Below are 16,065 nucleotides of genomic sequence, written 5' to 3'. Positions count from 1 at the left end.
CTCCCGGGCTCAAGCAATCCTCCCACCTCAGCCTCTCGAGTAACTGGAACCATAGGTGTGCACCACAACGCCCAGCTAATTTTTTTATTTTTATTTTTGTAGAGACATGGTCTCACTATATTGCCCAGGCTGGTCTCGAACTCCTGGGCTCAAGTCATCCTCCCACATCAGCCTCCCAAAGTGCTTGGATTTTTCAAGCACTTTGCCTCCGTGTCCGGCCTCAAAGGCATGTTTAATCGGAAATGTGCATTGGCCAAGGGCCTCCAGATCTGAGGTCGGAGGACTGATTTCCACAGCGGAGGCCCTACAGTCGAGCCAGCCTGCAGGGATGTGGGAATCCAGGACTGGGGGGCTGGGGGCTTGCACGGCGCTCACTGCCACCAGGTGACCTTGGGCAAGTCACTTCTCTCCTGGCCCTCGTGCCTCTATCCTTAAAGTGCAGGCAGTTGGAGCGCAGCATTCCCAGGGTCCCTCTCGGTTTTAAAGCCTAGGCTTGGATGGTGTGGGTCTTTTCCTGTTGCAGCTTTCTGGTTTGTGCCCCAGAATTTGCCAGGGAAATAGAACCAAGCTGCAAGCTTCTGTCTTCAGAGATAAGATGGCCTTCTCTTCCTGTCATCTAAGGCCCTGGGAGGCCCTAGAATTTGGAGTGTCTGGCAGGCCTGGACTGTTAAGGTACCCAGCATCCCAGAGGTGATAGCATATTTGTCTGTGTCAAGGGGGCTCTGGGCATGGGTAGGGAGGTGTGAGGTCAGAGAGGGCAGAGCTGAGGGCACAAACCCAACCATTTCACAGATGGGGAAACCAAGGTTCAGAGGACATGGCTGTAGTCCGGGTCCCTGTAGCCCAGAGTCAGTGGTGGAGCCAGGACTTGAACTCAAGTATTGGAGTGCAAAAGGCAGCAGCCCAAATGCTGAAGGCTTCCTCCCGAGGGCTCTTGGCCCTGGAGTCGAGTGGGTGCTCGTTGCCTGGGTCTCTGGGGGAGCTCGCACTCCCTGGCATTCTCATGGACACCTCCTTCCCTGGGCAGAGCTCCAAGCATTGGCCAGCAGAGCAGGACGGGCCTGCAGGGGCTACCCACGGTCCTAGTGTTCTTAGGGTTCCTGCTAAGGTAACAAGAGCAGGGGGCTCCCTCCCCACGCTGGGTCCTATCCAGTCCTCTGCTTGTTTCCAGGGGCACTCACTGAGATCCTCAAGCCTGCTGGGCCAAAGTGGTAGAGGCCATATCACCCCAGAGCATGGCTCTGACCAGGCCACTTCCCTGCTTAAAAGCCTCTAGGGGTGGGGCACAGTGGCTCACACCTGTAATCCCAGCACTTTGGGAGGCCGAGGCATGTGGATCATGAGGTCAGGAGTTCGAGACCAGCCTGGCCAATATGGTGAAACCACATCTCTACTAAAAATACAAAATTAGCCAGACGTGGTGGCGCATGCCTGTAATCCCAACTACTCGGAAGGCAGGAGAATCGCTTGAAACCAGGAGGCAGAGGTTGCAGTGAGCTGAGATCGCACCACTGCACTCCAGCCTGGGCGACAGAGCAAGACTTTGTCTTGGGGGGAAAAAAGGTTTTAGGGGCTTCCTATTGCCCGGGTGATACAGCAGGTGACATCCACACTCCTCAGCCTGGAGTTCGATGTCCTTCGGCTTGGGACCCAACCTCCTTGGCCGTGCACACCAAGCTGTCCTGCCCACGGGAATCTCTTGCTGGGCCCACCTAAGCCCAAGCCTGCCTGCCCACCTCCCTTTTTCCATCTCTATTTATAGAGCCCCTGCCTGGTGCCAGGCAGTGCTGTAGGCACTGGGGAGGCAGCAGTGAGCAAACAGAGCCCTCCCTCTTTGGACTCACGTTCTAATGGGAGGCAGGCGAAGAAATCAACAGCTAAGCTTATGGCACCCAGCAGGGAGACAGGAAGGCGGATGGGATGGGAGGGCTGCAGTGTCCCCTAAGGTGGCCAGGGAGGGTGCCTGAGAAGGTGGCACATGTGTTGGGATCATGAACTGGGCGTGGCTGTGCAGCATCCAGGCAGAGGGAACAGTAAGTGTGAGGACCTGAGGCAGGAGTGGGCTCAGCATGTTCCACGATCGGCAAGGCCAGCTTGAGACCAGTGAGGACAAAAAGTTGGCGGTGGGAGATGGGGCCCACACTGCCAGGCCACGCAGGGCCTTGGGGGCATTGGAAGGACTTTGGCTTTTACATTGAGAAGACAGAAGCCCTGGAGGGCTTTGTCCAAGGACTGATGAGCCCGGACATCATAGGCTGTTCTGGTGAGCCTGGAGGGCAGACAAGGGAGGAAATGGGGATACCATGGGAGGTGACCCATTTCCGCAAACCTGGACCCCTGCGGATGCCGTTCCATCTACCTGAGCCCCTCCCTGCAAGCTGTGCTTGGAGGACGCCTATATGTTCATGAAAGCTAAGCTCAATGCCATGTGCCTGCTCTGGTACCGGATGCTGAGCCCTAGTAAGAGAGCAGGGGGCTGGGCTGGTTTTGCCACCATGGAGCGGTGCACCTGGCCTTTTACACAGGCCCCCAAGCCACCCAGCAGGGCCTCCTGGACAGCCTCACCCAGACCAATGGAACAAAATCTGTGTTGGGGGATGGGGGATTGAGCTTCTGGTTTCAAAGTTCTTTCACGGGTTTTAACGTGCAGCTAAAGGTCAGAGACACTTCACTCTCTGTTAGGAACCGCCTGGGGCTTTGGGTTAATTTGTCTCCCTAGGGTTTTGTGTTCATTTCTCTTGCTGGGAGTAGGGCCCAGCGAGATCATCCTAAATTCAAATCCTGCAGCAACCATAGTAGCTGTGGGATGTGGTCACTTAATCTCCCTGAGCCTCAGTCCCTCTTCCATAGCTCCAGGTGCCCAGCAGGCCGACAGGGGCTTAGGCCGCCTCTCCCACCTCTTTGAATTGGGCCGAGAGACAGACGTGCACCTTCCAGAGAACCGTCAGGCTAAAGGAGGCACAGCTAGTGTCTAACTGGAGGGTGGGTTCTAGGGAAGTGAAGATCTATGATGAGAGAAATGAGTGAGTGTGGTCATGTTTCTCATACCGCAGTGTGTGAGCCTGTGCAAATGCCATGTCTGTCCCCTCTCAGGAGAACCCGCTCTCAGAGCTGTGAAAATTCCTACCTTGCCTCATTCAGACTCTCAAAGTCTGAACTCTGTCACTTTAGAGCACAGGACTCAAATGTGACTGTGCTCAGGAATCAGATGGGGGTTGGGTTAGGATGCAGATTCCCATGGGCAGGTCCAGGGCAGAGCTAGATTGCATTTCTAGCTCATCCTTGGTGATGCTGGCACCACTGGAAAAACAGATGGCACTTTGAATAGCAAGATTGCACTCCCTATGTCCTACTGACGTAGAATCTGCAACGTAACACTATCTCCAAGAGATGCATTTGCATGCTAATGTTTGAGAATAACCAGTGCAGAGACTTGGAAAAGAATGCTTATTTGGGTGTTCAGCATGCCCTAGAGAGAGGTCAAGAAATACGTTTGTCATTCTGGTCTCCTTTCAATAATTGTGAGTGCCTCTTTTGGTTTATTGTTAGGTATTGAGTTATTCAGATAATGCCTAGTCTGCTCCACAAAACCCTCTGTCAGTGTGTGCAGTCATGCCTGGCCCCCAGTGGGGGAGGGACAGAGGTTGTACAATGGCCTGGGAAAGGTGTGGGTTCCGCAGAGAGGGAAGTTAACTTTGGTTAAGGCTGCTTACTTGGTGTCAGCTTTTGTGCAGATCACTGCGCCTGGATTAGTTACCGTATATACTCCTCACAGCAGCTTTTGGAGGCAGATATTACTCCTGTGTTACAGATGGGGAAACCAAGGCTGGGAGGAGGAAAGGCACTTGCCCAAGGCAAGCTGGCTAGCAGAGGGTGAGACTGGGATTGAAGGCAGGCTTGTGTGTTAGATGGGACAAGGCTAGCTGCGGCAACATATCAACCCCAGATTGCAGGAGCTTGGTCAACAGAAGTTCATTTTTGTTCCCTAACAGTGCAAGCTGGCGCTCCTGGATGGTGGGCCACCTTCCTCCACACGGTGACTCAGGGACCCAACCTGCGTCTAGCCTGTGGTTTAACGCTCCCCAGGGCTTCAGAGGGCCCCCTCCTGGTTGGCAGTTGGAGGATGACTGTGTAGAGACGGTAGAGGCTTCTTTAAACCCACAGCGCAGAAGTGAGACGTATCATTTCCCAGGCTTCCATTGGTAAGAAGCAGTCACGTGACCATACACAGCCTGAGGGCACTGGGAGTTGTCACCCAGGCTGGAGTGCAGTGGCTCAATCGTAGCTCACTGTAGCCTTGAACTCCTGGGCTCCAGTGATCCTCCAGCCTCAGTCTCTAGAGTAGCTGGGACGACAGGTGTGGGCCACCATGCTGGCTGATTAATTATTTATCTATTTATATTTTCTGTAGAGACAGTGATATGGTTAGGCTTTGTGTCCCCACCCAAATCTCATCTTGAATTGTAATCTCTATAATCCTCACATGTCAAGGGAGAGACCGGGGAGGTGATTGGATCATGGGGGCATTTCCCCCATGCTGTTCTCATCACGGTGAGTGAGTTCTATGGGATCTGATAGTTCTATAAGGGGCTCTTCTCCCTCCGCTCAGCACTTATCCTTCCTGCTGCCTTGTGAAGAAGGTTCCTTGCTTCCACTTCACCTTCCACTATGATAGTAAGTTTCCTGCGGCCTCTCCGGCCATACTGAACTATGAATCAGTTAAACCTCTTTCCTTTATAAATTACCCAGCCTTGGGCAATTCTTTATAGCAGTGTGAAAATGGACTAATACAGACGTGGTCTCACTGTGTTGCCCAGGCTAGTCTGTAACTCTTGGGCTCAAGCAATCCTCCCACCTTGGCTTCCTAAAGCACTGGGATTACAGGTGGGAGCCACCGTACCTGGCTGGGGTTGTGATGTTGGAAAATCACACAGCCTTGAAGTGAGAAAGGCTCTGAGGTTCTGTTCATCCATCAGGCACCTGAAGCTGCTCTGCAAATCTGGCAAGATGATCATCTAGCCTCTGCCAGACAAGAAGCTGCAGCAGGCCCAGTGACCTGGAGTCACCCTCTGGTAAGGCTGCTGCCCTGGGACCTGCGTTTCTGGGATGCTGCTGACCTCTGCCCTCCAGGCTGACCTGAGGCTGACCGGGAAGTCCAGTGGTTCAAGAAACGAGGAAAGGTGGGAGTGCGGGCCCTCCCGGTCACCTCTCACCCTCCTCAGGTCACAGTGATTATCTGATTGATCAGTCAATAAATACCCTGGACTGGTTGCTAGGGACAGTGTGGGTGTACTGCTTGAATGGCCCCTAAATCCATGCCCACTTGGAACCTCAGAATATGACCTCATTTGGAAATAGGGTCTTGGAAGAGGTAAGCAAGGGAAGATGAGGTCATTATGTGACCGGCAGCAAATACCCTGACATTCCTAGTGGGTTGGGGAAGCCTTCTCCTGCCCTGCTCATGTCTGTCTCACCACCTGTAGCAGCTAGGAGGGGCCCTACTCTGAGGACTGGTGCCCTTTTAAAAAGAGGAGTCTGGGCACAGTAACTCACGCCTATAATCCCAGCACTTTGAGAGGCCAAGGGAGGCTGAGGTCAGGAGTTCAAGAGCAGCCTGGCCAACGTGGCGAAAACCCATCTCTACTAAAAATACAAAAATTAGCCGGGCATGGTGGTGCATGCCTGTAAACCCAGCTACTCGGGAGGCTGAGGCAGGAGAATCGCTTGAACTCAGGAGGTAGAGGTTGCAGTGAGCTGAGATCACACCACTGCACTCCAACTTGGGTGACAGAGTAAGACTCCATCTCAAAAAAATAAAATAAAATAAAATAAAATAGTTAAAATGGTCAGTTTGGATGGGCATGGTGGCTCACACCTGTAATCCCAGCACTTTGGGAGGCCAAGGCGGGCAGATCACTTGAGCTCAGGAGTTTGAGATCAGCCTGGGTAACATGGCAAGACCCCATCTCTACAAAAATTATAGAAATTAGCCGGGTGCGCCAGCGTGTACCTAGAGTCCCAGCCACTGAGGAGGCTGACGTGGGAGGATCTCTTGAGCCCAGGGGGTCGAGGCTGCAGTAAACTGTGATCACACCACTGCACTTCAAACCTGGGTGACATAGTGAGACCTTGTCTCAAAAAACAAACAAACAAAAAACTCAAGTGCTGTATTAGAATCACATATTAGAATCGCTTGAACCCAGGAGGTGGAGGTTGCAGTGAACCAAGATCAGGCCACTGCATTCCAGCCTGGGAGACAGAGCAAGATTCCATCTCAAAAAAAAAAAAGAAGAAGAAGAGGAAACTGGATACAGACACAGAGAAGCTCATGCCATGTGAACACAGACAGGGAAGACTCCATGGAACAATGGGGACACGATGGGAGCGATACCGCCGCAAAGACCGCCAGCAACCAGTGAAGCCAGGAGAGAGGCAGGGACCAAGGAAGGAGCCAACCCTGCCCACACCTGGGTTGCAGACTCCTGACCCTAGGACTGTTTGGGAGAATGCATTTCTGTTGTCTGAAGCCACTCATTGTGGCGCTTTGTTACGGCAGCCAGGGCACCACCAGCGAGGGGCAGAAACCAGTGGGCCAGCCATCTGCAGGCCAGGAAGGGAGAACGAGGAAGACGCAATTCACAGGCAAAGACACAAACAAAATACAAACAAGGGAGACCAAGAAAGCCTGCATTGAGCAGGGGTGGGAGGGTGCAGTGGAGGGCAGCAGGAGAGGACGCCATGTGAAGGTGTGGGGAAGGAGGGCTAAGAGTGAAGCAGGGACTCTGGGCAGAGAGAGGAGCATGGGCGAAGGCCCTGGACTGGGAAAGAACTTGGTGTCTTCAGGGGACAGGAAGGAGGCCAGTGTGGCTGCGTGGGTGTGAGGGGCAGACGGGGCCTGAGCTCAGCGGGGAGAGTCACTCTGGGAGGCCACAGGAAAGAGTGGGCGTTTTCTTCTAAGTGCATCAGGAAGTCTATGGAGGGTTTTAAGCAAGAGAGTGACATGATGGGATTGATGTCATTTGGACTACTGTGTGGAGGATGTGAAAGCATCCATCCATTCATTCATTCATTCATTCATCATTTCAACAAGTAATAATACAAACAACCTCAGGACCGTGACCAGGCCTGTGGATGAAAGAAATGGCAGAGAGATCACAGCCTTGGGGAGTCAGGGCTGTCGGAGAAGTCCCCTCTAAGATGACCTGGAGCAGGGAAGGGTGCTCCAGGGTGGGCAGCGAGCGCAAAGGCCGGCTGGCGGCTCACGCCCCTGCAAGCCATCTCCCCTCCAGGCTGGAGGCGGCGCTTCCCACAATTACTTCTCACGACTTTTTCATTTTGTGAGAAATTCCTGATAGTGATGCTCTCAGCTTTCTATCAAAGAGCTCAGTTGTTCCTCAGGCAGTACCGATCTTAATCGTTATAGTCAAGAAGTTTTATAAGCCCTTTTTTTTTTTTAATTTTTTGAGACAGAGTCTTGCTCTGTCGCCCAGGCTGGAGTGCAGTGGTAAAAGCTCACTGCAATCTCTTCCTCCCAGGTTCAAGCAATTCTCATGCCTCAGCCTCCCGAGTAACTGGGACTACAGGCATATGCCACTACGCCCAGCTGATTTCCGTAATTTTGGTAGAGATGGGTTTCACCATGTTGATCAGGCTGGTCTCGAACTCCTGACCTCAAGTGATTCTCCCGCCTCGGCCTCCCAAAGTGCTGGGACTACAGGTGCGCATCACCATGCCCGGCTAGTTTTTGTATTTTTAGTAGAGATGGGGTTTCACCATGTTGGCCAGGCTGGTCTTGAATTCCTGACCTCAAGTAATCCGCCCTCCTTGGCCTCCCAAAGTGCTGGGATTACAGGTGTGAGCCACCAAGCATGGCCTTATTAGCACTTTATAATTTGCAAAGCCTTTCTGCAATTCAGTTCAATAGCCCTTCCCTTGGCCCAGAGGTGTGGGGAGAAGGCAGATGTGCACACACATCTTATCTCACCTTCAGGAAGGTCTGACTCCATCTGGTCATACAGGATAACCGCTGTGCAAGTTCCATAGCAAAGCCAACATAGAGACACATACCCAGGTGCACTGATGTAAAACATTTACCCGTCATTCAACTCCCAGAGGAACCTCAGAGGTAGCAGTCTAAGATGTGGCAGGTTGATAATGAGCAGTCGGGGTGTGAGAAATGCCAGGAGGGAGAAGACAAGATTTGGTCCTTGGCTCTGTGGCCTCGAACAAGCATCTTAACCTTTCTGAACCTCAGTTGCAAAAGATCAATTCCATTTGATTCCCACAGGAGGCTCTGAGCTGTCAAGAGTGGGTCAGGCTGGGCCGGGCACGGTGGCTCACGCCTGTAATCCCAGCACTTTGGGAGGCCAAGGCGGACAGATCACCTGAGGTCAGGAGTTCGTGACCAGCCTGGCCAACATGGTGAAACTCCACCTCTACTAAAAATACAAAATTAGCTGGTCGTGGTGACCAGCGCCAGCTGCTTGGGAGGCTGAGGCATAAGAATTGCTTGAACTCGGGAGGTGGAGGTTGCAGCGAGCCAAGATCGCGCCGCTGCACTCCAGCCTGGGCGATGGAGCAAGACTCCGTCTTAAAAAAAAAAAAAAAAAAAAAAAACAAGAGTGAGGTCAGGCTGGGCATGAATTCTGTCTCTATCAACTACCACCTGACCCCAGACAAGGCAGTAAAAGCTCTGTTTCCTGAACCATAAAATAGGGGGAGTGATGGAACCCACCTGATAGCTGTTCCTTCTTTAAGACTGAGCTCAGTGCCACCCTTTCCCCAGCCCCTCGCAGTCCATCTCTGGATCCTACCGTCCATGCTCCGCACTTGCCACCCTGAGCCTTATTCTGAAAATACCTGCCTGTGCTGCTTTCAAAGCTCAGCATGTCTTGGGCCCCCAGTGTCTCTGCAGGCAGGGTCTCTGCACAGATGTCAGGCCAGACTGTCCCTCTTTGCTCAGGGACAAAGAGGATGAGCTCTCAAGGTGCCAGCCTGTGGTCCCTGAACAGGGGCAGGACAAAGGTAAGTAGAATTGAGAATCACCACCAGGACTATACTTCCCCTAGGAAAAACTCGAAACGAGTTCATGTAGCATTTTGGGTCCCACCAGAACGGCAGTCCTAGAGAGAGTGCCAAGATCATTCCTATACCCAGGTTTCTTCTCTTTCTCTTACCAGAAGCTCTTTGGCATTTCACAAAGCAAGTTGCAACCAGAGTCTGGCAGCTTCCATTGTATTGAACAATTAAGGAAAACAATGATCTGTGATCACAGCAAGCTTCTGGGTAATTTATATTTCTAAAGATTGTCAAAAACAGTATCTCCTTTGCTAAAACTGTTCAAATTGCTCCCACAAACATCAAAAGTGCTCCCCACCCCGCCCCCCACTTTCTCTGCCTGTCTCTATGGCAACAGGGAGCTGTGCTATTCTGATCGCTGCTGCCAAGCCAAGCAGGTGTCCGGAAAGTTTTGGGAGGATTCTGAGTTGGGTAATTTTTGGCTCTTCTTGACATTTCCTAAGTGCTGTGATGTCTAAAATTTTGTTCTATTGTTTCCTGCTAAAGTGAACAAGAAGTTCTCTCTCCCACCAGCTCTGGTTTTTCATTTTTCGGTTTTTTTTTTTTTTTTTTTTTTTTTTGAGAGAGAGAGTCTTGCTCTGTCACCAGGCTGGTATGCATTGGCGCGATCTCGGCTCACTGCAACCTCTGCCTCCCAGGTTCAGATGATTCTCTTGCCTCAGCCTCCCAAGTAGCTGGGACTAAAGGCACACGCCACAATGCCCAGCTAATTTTTGTATTTTTTGTAGAGATAGGGTTTCACCATGTTGGCCAGGATGGTCTCGACCTCTGGCCCCCTTGATCTGCCTGCCTCAGCCTCCCAAAGTGCTGGGATGACAGGCGTGAGCCACCGCACCCAGCCTAGCTCTGGGATTTGAAAAGATGACAGGAGGGACTCAGGGCTGAAAGAAGTGAGGGAGGAGGCCAGGCGTGGTGGCTCTCGCCTGTAATCCCAGCACTTTGGGAGGCTGAGGCAGGTGGATTGCTTGAGCCCAGGAGTTCAAGAGCAGCCTGGGCAACATGTAAGACCCCATCTCTACAAAAAATATTAAAACAAAAAAATTAGTTGGGAGTGGTGGAGTGTGCCTGTAGTCCCAGCTACAGGGGTGCTGGGATGCTGAAGTGGAAGGATTGCTTGAGCCCAGGAGGCTGAGGTTGTGGTAAACCGAGATCATGCCACTGCACTCCAGCCTGGGTGACAGAACAAGATTCTGTCTCAAAAAAAAAAAAAAAAAAAAAAGGAGATGCTGCAAATGCTCCTCCACCCCAAACCACACCCCGGGGGTGTTTGTCTAAAAAAACATCTTTTGTGACCTGTGTCTTATCTTCTTTACAGCCACCTGAAGTGCAGAAGGGGAGCTTGCTGGATTTCACAGATGGGTAAGTGTGCGGTGGCATTGCCGCAGGGATTGGAGGCCATTGGATCAAAGAGGTGACCCAGAGTGGCCACGGGCACAGCACTCAACCTCAGAGCCTCTGGTTCTTGGTCTATAGCCTGGGGACGATCCCACCTCCCAGGTTGTTGTGTGGATTTAATGAGCCACCAGGTGTAATCGGTATTCAGGAAGGAGTGGCAATGGTCTCTGGTGTGGTTATGGAGGAAACCGATGTCCACCAGCTCCACTTCCACACAGGTTAGCTCCCAGGTCTTCCCAATAACCCTTTGGGGCAAAGGATTTACTGAATTGACGCTCAGGGAGGTCCAGTGAGTTGCTCCAGGTCTAATGACATTGCCTAAGAGTGTCATAACCCCTCCCCATGCTCAGTTCCCTGATTTAAAGTCAGTGCCTCTTGGAAGCCATCACAATGTCCTTCAGGAGGGGAGTAGATACATACGTGGATCCATAAGCTGTGGTCCATCCAGACAATGGAATATTACTCAGCAATAAAGAGAAATGAGTTACCAAGCCATGGAGGAAGCTGAGCTGCATATCACAGAGTGAAGGGAGCCAGGATGAAAAGTCTACACATTGCACCATTCCAACTCTGTGACCTTCCAGACAGGGCAAAACCATGGAGACTGGGAAAAGATCAGTGGTTACCATGAGGCAGCGGGAGGAAGGGATGAATCAGTGGAGCGTGAAGAGCTTTAGGACAGTGAGGCTGCTCTGTCTCATGCTGCAGCGGTGGTCCATGTCATTCTCCATTTTTCCAAACCCACAGAATGCACAATGCCCAGCGTGGACCCCGATGTAAATGCTGCGCTCTGGGAGATAGCAATGTGTCAGTGCGGGTTATCCATTGGAACAGGTGTGGGGGAGGCTTTGCATGGGGAGGGGTGGGGTCTATGGGAACTATCTGCACTTTCCACTCAGCTTTGCTGGGAACCCCAAACTGCTCTTAGAAATAAGGTCTATTAAAAAGGCGTAGGGGGTGGCTGGGTGTGGGGGCTCACACCTGTACTCCTGGCACTTTGCGGGGCAGAAAGATATGGGAAGATCACTTGAGCTTAGGAGTTCAAGACCAGCCTGGGCAACACGGCAAAACCCCTTCTCTACAAAAATACACAAAGTAGCTAGATGTGGTGGTGTTTGCCTGTAGTCCCAGCCACTCTGGAGGCTGAGGAACGAGGAGCACCTGAGCCTGGGAAGTCATGGCTGCAGTGACCCAAGATGGTACCACTATACTCAATGGAGTGAGACTCTATCTCAAAAATACTTAGGGGAGTAGGGGGAAGAATAAAGCCAGCCCCTCCTCCAGGGAGCCTTCCCTGATCACCGTCACCTGCTGCAATTTCTCCCCCTGCCAGGAAGCTGTAGGCTGGCATCACTTCTCCTCCGGCTAGCCCCTCCCCAGAATAACAGTGGCTGGGGTTTCCAGTTTCCAGACATAACAAGCCCCTCCAGGGCAGGTACAGGGCTGTGTGCCTTAGACCCTTCCACCTCACACCATGGCACCCAGCGAGACCTGTGAGGGAGCCACACCAGAGACCATTGCCACCCCTTCCTGAATACCGATTACACCTGGTGGCTCATTAAATCCACACAACAACCTGGGAGGTGGGATCGTCCCCAGGCTATAGACCAAGAACCAGAGGCTCTGAGGTTGAGTGCTGTGCCCGTGGCCACTCTGGGTCACCTCTTTGGTCCGACGGCCTCCAATCCCTGCGGCAATGCCACTGCACACTTACCCATCTGTGAAATCCAGCAAGCTCCCCTTCTGCACTTCAGGTAGCAGGTGTTGAACGAATGCCCCTTCCTGCCAATGACTGACATTTGTAAGAGAGACTCAGCATGAAACGACAGCTGTGTGGTGTGGGCACATTGATGTGCTCAGCAAATGAGGCCCCTGCTGCTGCCGTGTCCTGTGTCCAGTGTCCAGTCCTGGTGACACAGCCCTGGGACCTGAGACCTGTGCCCAGGTCCCATACTGGCTGCTGTCATGGTCACTCTTCCCTGCACCCAGGGCAGGCTGGGCCCATTTCAAAGGTGAGGGCTTGGGGAGGTGGGGGACCTCACCTGGCACTGCTCAGTGACATAGGAACACGACTGGGACACAGGCAGGTCTGGGAACAGCGCCTCTCCCCACACAGGGCATTTTCCTTCTGCCTCAAAGTTGCTTTTGCATCCTGGCTTTTTTTTTTTTTTTAAATTCCCCGAATGAAACCTCCCAATGCACTTGGTGACTCATCTGCGGGCTGTTAAGTGGCACTCGCTCTCTGCCTTCAGAGATGAGCACATCACGACTCAGACCCATGGGAGGGCTCAGAGCTACCCGGTGACAACGCAGTATGTGTGTGTGCAGGTGGGCGTGTGCACGGGGGTGTGTGTGGAGGTGCTGGCAGGCGTGGGCCTCTGATGTGGCACCAGCCCTGGTGACACAGAGCCGTGTGACCAGCACCAAGCCCCCCACGACACCCCCACCAGCCACAACTCCAGCCACTTGGGCTGTGATTCCAAGGAGACTGCAGAGTGGGCAGGGAACTCAGGTTTATAAAGGGAACATTGGGAAGGAGGGAGAAGGAGTGGCGGGCCTAGGGTGGGATAGGAGCAGGGAAGTCGGGGAGAAGGAAGGAGGAGGGTGGGAATCCAGAGGCTCTATGGTACAGCAGCTGCAGGGTGTATGATCCTGGGGAGCTTCCATAGCCTCAGACTCTCGGACAGCGAGGGAGGCCACCCTGCGTGTCACATCATGTTACGAAGATCCATTGGGGTATAACAGCAAAGAGAGCTTCCTACCTTAGGCGTGGTCAAGGCCTGGCGGGATCGCCTCAGAAAAGAGGCAGCGGATGGGGCACATGGCCTGAGTGAGCTCCAGACCTTGCTAAATTAGAAAGGCACCCATGCGGCTGCTCTGCTGCACCCCTATCCAGGACTCCCCATAAAATGCAGACTTCTGGTCCAGGTGACCTGGGCAGGACAAGCTCTCCAGGTGGCTCTATGTGCACAGCCTGAGCTAAGCACCTCCGGCTTGGAGCACGGCTTCTCCAGCTTGCTTTATTCATTTATTTAGAAACAGGGTCTCACTATATCGTCCAGAGTGGTCTTGAACTCCTGGGCTCAAGCAATCCTCCTGCCCAAGCCTCCTGAGTAGCTAGGACTACAGGCACATGCCACCACTGGCTCTAACCTTAATGGGCATGCAAATCCCAAGGGCATCTTATTAAAGTGCAAATTCTGACTGAGGAGGTCCATGGCTGGCACGGGATTCTGCATTTGTAACAGGCGCCCAGATGACTGAGGAATGCTGGATGCTGATGTTGCTGGTCTGGTGGACCCATCACACTATGAACCACCCTGCTTTATAGTATGGGTCTCAAATGTTCCTGTGTCTCACAATCCCCCGCCAGGAGCCTGTCACAGTGCAGATTCCTGGGCCTGGCTCCCAGGGATGCCGACATGGGTGGTCCTATGGTTGCGCTCTGCTGGAAGTCCAATGTGTGGCCGCCATGCCCCGACATGTTCTGCTCTTTTCTTATCTCTTCTCCTTTCTTTTCTTTTGAGACAAGGTCTCACTCTGATGCCCAGGCTGGAGTGCAGTGGTGCAATCTTGGCTCACTGCAGCCTCGAACTCCCCAGTTCAAGCAATCTTCTCGCTTCAGCTTCCTGAGTAGCTGGGACTACAGGCACATGCCACCACATCTGGCTGATTTTTAAATTCTCTTGTGGAGATGGGTTTTTGCCATGTTGCCTAGGCTGATCTTTTTTTTTTTTTTTTGAGATGGAGTCTCGCTCTGTCGCCTAGGCTGGAGTGCAGTGGCGCGATCTCGGCTCACTGCAAGCTCCGCCTCCCGGGTTCAAGCCATTCTCCTGCCTCAGCCTCCGGAGCAGCTGGGACTACAGGCGCCCGCCACCTCACCAGGCTAGTTTTTTGTATTTTTTTTAGTAGAGACGGGGTTTCACCGTGTTAGCTAGGATGGTCTCGATCTCCGGACCTCGTGATCCGCCCATCTCGGCCTCCCAAAGTGCTGAGATTACAGGCTTGAGCCACCGCGCCTGGCCTAGGCTGATCTTGAACTTCTGGGCTCAAGCAATCCCTGGGGCTTGGCCTCCTGAAGTGCTGGGATGACAGGTGTGAGCCACCACACCCAGCCAGCGCCACATGTTTTTTTGTTGTTGTTGTTTGTTTGTTTGTTTGTTTTTTGTGATGAAGTTTCACTCTTGTTGTCCAGGATAGAGTGTGATGGCATGATCTCGGCTCACTGCAACCTCAGCCTCCCCAGTAGTTGGGATTACAGGCATGCGCCACCAAGTCTGGCTAATTTTGTATTTTTAGTAGGGATGGGGTTTCACTATGTTGGTCAGGCTGGTCTTGAACTCCCGATCTCAGGTGATCCACCCCCCTAGGCCTCCCAAAGTGCTGGGATTACAGGTGTGAGCCACCATGCCTGTCCCATGTTGTTTTTATCTCATTAACTCAGTGGGCTAAAAACTCATTGCCACAACTGGGTAGTTTAAACCACAGAAATGGATTCCGCCACAGTTCTGGAGGCTGGAAGTCTGAAATCAGTATCACTGGGCAAAAATCAAGGAGAATCTGTTCCCTGCTCTTCCAGAGTCCAGGGACTGCCCGCATCCCTTCACTTGTGGCCACAGAACTCCTATCTTCAATGCCCACGTCTTGGAACCTCTCTCTGCTCCATGTCCACATCAACTTCTCTGTGTGTGGCCGAATCTCTGTCTGCCTCTCTCCTGCAAGGAGATCGGCCAGGCTAATGGCCCCTTCTCAAAATCCTTATTTAATCACACCTGCAAAAACCCTTTTCTAAATAAGGTGCCATTCACAGGCTCCAGGAAGTGATCTTGTTGGGGGCCTGGTACCCCAATAGCCTGTAAACCCCCAAACTCTGCTGTCTTTCAGATGATAACTCACCAAGCCTCTGTCTTCATTTCCTTTGAGTACTTGGCATGTAGCCCAATGCCTGCAACAGGCAGGATGTCACTAAACATTTTTTTTATTTGTATTTATTTTATTATGATTATTATTGTTATTATTTTTGAGACGGAGTCTCACTCTGTTGCCCAGGCTGGAGTGCAGTGGTGTGATCTCGGCTCATCGCTACTTCCGCTTCTTGGGTTCAAGCGATTCTCTTGCCTCAGCCTCCTGTGTAGCGGGGATTACAGGCATGCGCCATGACGCCCGGCTAATTTTTTTTGTATTTTTAGTAGGGATGGGGTTTCACCACGTTGGCCGGGCTGGTCTCAAACTGCTGACCTCAAGTGATCCACTAACCTTGGCCCACCAAAGGGCTAGGATTACAGGCATGAGCCACCACGCCCGGCCAAAAGTCAGTAAACGTTTGTTGAGTAAATGGAAGTAGGTTTTAAATAGGTGTAGGGAAGGAAGTGGAGCAAGAACTTGAATGCAGAGTCTGAAAATCATGGGCAGACATCAAAGGACTGAATTGTGGGGGGCATATTTGGATGTCAGGTTAAAGAGTTTGGACACTGTCCTGTGGGCAAGAAAGAGCTTGTATGAAGTCCTGGCATAGGTGACTCATTCATCCATCCATCCATCCATTCATTCATTCAATACTCAACAGAAACACGCAGGGCTCAGCTCTTGGTG

Source organism: Theropithecus gelada, chromosome 5 (assembly GCF_003255815.1).
Source record: "Theropithecus gelada isolate Dixy chromosome 5, Tgel_1.0, whole genome shotgun sequence".
NCBI lineage: Eukaryota > Metazoa > Chordata > Mammalia > Primates > Cercopithecidae > Theropithecus > Theropithecus gelada.
The sequence above is the reverse complement of the archived record's forward strand: the minus strand, read 5'-3'. Positions refer to the sequence as shown.